General features: G+C 39.7%; 1 non-coding gene across 1 annotated transcript; it reads right to left on the bottom strand.

The window, feature by feature from the left end:
- Positions 1–472: 472 nt before the first annotated feature.
- On the bottom strand, positions 473–579 carry LOC120281469. The gene has a single exon (XR_005542614.1). It is a non-coding gene; the product is annotated as a small nucleolar RNA R71 (small nucleolar RNA).
- Positions 580–5,013: the final 4,434 nt, after the last annotated feature.

The following is a 5,013-nucleotide window of genomic DNA, read 5'->3' as shown; positions in this document are numbered from 1 at the left end:
AACATACACTCCTAAGAAAGGGAAAGAACATGTGCAATAACCGTCAAATCTAGCTGAAGTGGAAGTTGAAGGATCTGACAACATGGCTGAACAGAATAAACAACAGTGAACAGTATCTGATTACACCAGACCTTCAGTACTGGGGACAGAATCTAGCATTATGCGACCCCCGATTACAGCTTCAAACTTTGAGCTGAAACCAGCATTCATCCAGATGATTTAGCAGTCAACACAGTTCAATGGTTTGGCCGATAAGGATCCAAACAACCATATAGAGAACTACTTGGAAGTTTATGATATGTTGAAGATTAATGGTGTATCGGATGATGCTATTAGATTGAGGGCTTTCCTATTCTCTCTCAAGGGAAGAGCCAAGTAGTGGCTTCATTCCTTGCCCAAAGCCTCCATCACGACGTGGAATGAGATGGTGGAAGCTTTTCTTGCTAGATACTTTCCTCCGGGGAAGTCGGCCAAGCTTTGCAATGAGATATTGTTGTTTGTACAAATATAGTTGGAGTCATTGTTTGAGACATGGGAGCACTTCAAGGATCTTTTGTGGAGGTGCCCACAACACGGATTTCCCGAATGGATGATTGTTTAGACTTTCTACAATGTGTTGAATCCAAGTACAAGGCAATTGCTAGATGCCGCCACAGGATGTACGATGGAGAGTAAAACCTCGGAAGAAGTGCGACAGTTAGTGGAAGACATGGCCATGAACAGTTATCATTGGAATGCACGGGAAAGGAAAAAGGTGGCCAGCCTCCTTAAGATAGATGCAGTAATTTCTTTGGCGGCCTAAGTGGAATCATTGAGTAAGAAGTTAGACCTTCTAACTTCTAATAGGGTGGCGGCCGTGACTACTTGTACAGGGTGTAGTGGAGGACATGCTACCTCTAATTGCCCGATCTCTATTGGTGATGCATCTTCGGTGGAGAAAGTCTACTTTGTGGGTAATGCAATGAGGAACCAAGGTAATCCATATAGGAACACCTACAATCAGGGTTGGAAGAGTCATCCCAACTTTTTATGGAGCAACCAAGGACCTCAAAAGGCCATGGCAGCACCGGGTTTCCAACAACATAAAGCCCCAAACATGGAGAATAGAGTGTCCGGCTTGGAAAACCGGAAGACCAATTTAGAGAAGGCCTTGACTAGATTTGTGCAATCATCGAATATGACAAGGTCCCCTTGCGTATATCCCGCAAGTGCATGGGTTTGTCGAAGTAATAATCCCGGATGAGTGGGTATCGAATCCACAAGGAGTAGGGAATAAAAACACTTAATCCGCTTCTTAGCTATGTGAAAGATCAGTAGTGATAAGTGTGACAATGATTCAATTCTCAAAATTTAAAAGGAACAAGTAAGAGAGCACAAGTAAAGGAGGAGGTAAGACAATCGATAAAGATGGGATACTCGGATAATGCTCCGCCTAGGACAATAGTTCAAGTGCAAGAACCCTCTATTATGCTTCCTAATCAATGCAATGGTGAGTCGTGGAAATCCTTAAATACATAGTCCCAAATCTAAGGTCAACTATGCCTAACTCTATACATGTCCCGGAGGAGAGATTAGATAACCTCTCAACCTCGCACTCGAATAGAATTACAATGAGCTCTAGGGATTCCAAGTGATAAATCTCTTCCTAATTATAGACTTAACCCTTTGATCCAGGTGGAAGGTCCTTAACCACGATTAAGCCCTAGATACTAAGATCGCCTCAACGCTTCACTATGTTGCACGCGCAACTAAGCCCCAGCGGAGGGTCATCTCTTAGACCAATCACTCTATTATGGCCGCAAAGAACTCGAGGAACGGAGGTAGAATCTATCACGTCGGAGGGGAAAGAGGACGCTCCTGTACCTCTCGACTCACCCTCTCAACCCTCTCCAACCTAGCTTTGTCTAACGCTCATGGTGTGTCACTTACTCACAAGGTTACCAACAAGAACTCTCAACCCTAGTGTCACTCTAGGGGAAATGTTCATACAATCAAGCATTCAAGGTTGGAACTCACAACAAACATCAATTAATTGAAAGCATAATAAAGAGATTCAATGGAACAAATACATCCTAGGGTTCACAAATACCCAAGTACCCACTAGGGGTTTAGCTCTACATGGAGCTAAGTACAATAAAAGAAATAGAATGTAAAAGCAATGAATCCATAGAGAAACACCCTCGATAGTCGTGTCGATGGTCTTGTAGAAAGTCCTCTACTCGTCGTCCAAGGATTCCCTCGTCCGGTATAGGATACGCCTCGACGGAAGCTCCCCTACCAAACTTTTTCCTAAGGAATGACGATGTCGGAGCCGTAGAACCTCTCCAAAACCTTAGCCAATACCTCTCAAAACCCTAGCCGAAACCCTCTCTCAAGTTGGGGAAAAGATGGAGAAAAGAATACTGAAATTGGGGCTGAATCGGCTTTAAATAGGGCTGGAATCGGGCGATCACACGGGCCTGTGGATTTTACACACGCCCATATGGAATTTCCACACGGGCGTGCATAATTTCCACACTCCCGTGTCGATTCTCTGAATTCCTGTTTTCTCTACCGGCTGTAAACAGTGCTGCTACAGTACTTTCGCTACAGTACCTGTCCTAAAATACTTCCCGAGTCCATACTTTCATCGAGGTGACGCAAACAGGCACACGTTCACGTCATGGATCGCTTTGCTTCTTTAATGACGGGCAAGTTGGTGAAAATCTTGTTCTATGTGCATAACTCGGAATGCTTGAGTGTGACTGCCCTTGTGCCCCTCCAAATGGTTGTGCTAACTCAAATACGAGGAGGTTGGCACACACTTTAGCATCTCACACCCGACCTATGTCTTCGCGTTTGAACCTTAGCAAGATTTCCTCCAAAATTGGTGCATTATGATCCACATTGGCTTCTTTCCTTTATACTCGGCCTCACAACTCTACCTGCATAAAAGTAACATAAAAACACACATATTAGTGTAAAAACCCGAGAAAAGTAATGCTCAACATAAGGAAAGAATGCTTCGCATTCATATCACACAAGCACTTATCAGAATACTAATAATTAGGAAGAACTCAAGTAAGCACTTATCACTTGGAATAAAACAATAAATAAGAGATTTAGTATAATAAACAATAGATAAGAGATTTGGTAGATGATACATTAGTACAAGATTTTTTCTTATTTGGTTTTTGAGTATAGTATCCCTCTAGGGTTATGAAGTGCCTGTATATGAACTAATCATTATGTGAAATGGGAAAATAAGTCTCTCCAAATGATTTGAAGTTCAAAACCAAATAAAGCATCTTTATTTGCCAATGATAGTACACGACAAAAAACCATTTCAATTATAAAAAATAAATACAAAACAAACAACAAAAATCTTGTACTAATGTATCATCTACCAAATCTCTTATTTATTGTTTATCATACTAAATCTCTTATTTATTGTTTATTCCAAGTGATAAGTGCTTACTTGAGTTCTTCCTAATTATTAGTATTCTGATAAGTGCTTGTGTGATATGAATGCGAAGCATTCTTTCCTTATGTTGAGCATTACTTTTCTCGGGTTTTTACACTAATATGTGTGTTTTTATGTTACTTTTATGCAGGTAGGGTTGTGAGGCCGAGTATGAAGGAAAGAAGCCAATGTGGATCATAATGCACCGATTTTGGATGAAATCTTGCTAAGGTTCAAACGCGAAGACATAGGTCGGGTGTGAGATGCTAAAGTGTGTGCCAACCTCCTCGTATTTGAGTTAGCACAACCATTTGGAGGGGCACAAGGGCAGTCACACTCAAGCCTTCCGACTTATGCACATAGAACAAGATTTTCAACAACTTAAATAAGAGATTGCAACATAGAACAAGATTTTCTTAATACAGAATACTCTTGGAATAAATAAGAGATTTATCACATTAAATAAACAATAAATAAATAAATAAGAGATTTATCACATTACTTATGCACATAGAACAAGATTTTCACCAACTTAGCTCTTGTATGATGTTGATTATTACATCTTCTTTGATTATTACAATAATCAGGGATTCCATGAAATTGGTCCTTGATGTTACTTAAGAACTTCAACTAGCCTCTTCTTTTACTTAGTAGATAGATGAGCTGAGATGATGATTGATAGTTTAGAATTTTTGACCAAAAAGGCGTATTCTAAATGCTCCGGCAGTTTCTTTAATTCGAGTTTGGGCGTTTCTTCGATTGTCGTTTTCAGTTTCTCATTTTGAAAACCTAATTTGCCTTTTGCATTTAGTTCATCTGTCACTAGTGATTGCAAGGCACTGTAATTCTCTTGATGTTCCACTTTCTTACCTACTGACACTGACATCACACTTTGTTGTTCTGAAAAAGATGAAAATCTAAACTCTCCCTTTCATTGCTCTCCCAATGAACATACAAAGTGATCCAATACTGCTTTTAGTGTCTGTTGGATTGAATTCTTAAAATGATTCAATTAAAACTAGAACAACTGGTCACATAACTTGGTCATTGTATCCTCCTTGCTACCTCTTGTATCATAATCACTCTTCCCCCAATAACTTTGTTGTGTAACATTATCCAACCTTTCATTCATAATGGCCAACTATTCAATTAATGCACGGATCATCTTCATAATGAAGACCTGAAAATAATTGGCAATTGGACGGGTTAAACAAGTGTTTCCAAAATGAAACAAGTAAAGATTTAGAGTTATTTAGAAAATAAATAGCTAAAGTAACAGATATTCAAGTGTTCCTAATATCACTAAGCTTCCCAGCCAACGACGCCAAAAACTTGATAGGGATGCAAGTGTACGTGCCGATCGGATAATAAAGTGTGTGTAAGAACAAAGTGTCTATCCACAGGGAAGAAAGTGAGTACTAGTAATAACTCTAGATCCAAAAAATAGCCTGAATAATGGAGTGTTTTGTGTGTGAATAAGAGAAAATGAAAACAAGAAAATACGGGAAATAGCAAGAGAGAAATTAAGGAAGAAAGTGATATTCTAGTATAGTATCCCTCTAGGGTTATGA

The sequence above is a fragment of the Dioscorea cayenensis genome, chromosome 2, assembly GCF_009730915.1.
Source record: "Dioscorea cayenensis subsp. rotundata cultivar TDr96_F1 chromosome 2, TDr96_F1_v2_PseudoChromosome.rev07_lg8_w22 25.fasta, whole genome shotgun sequence".
Classification (NCBI taxonomy): Eukaryota; Viridiplantae; Streptophyta; class Magnoliopsida; order Dioscoreales; family Dioscoreaceae; genus Dioscorea; species Dioscorea cayenensis.
Note: the sequence above shows the minus strand (reverse complement) of the source record. Positions and strands in the feature narration are given on the sequence as shown.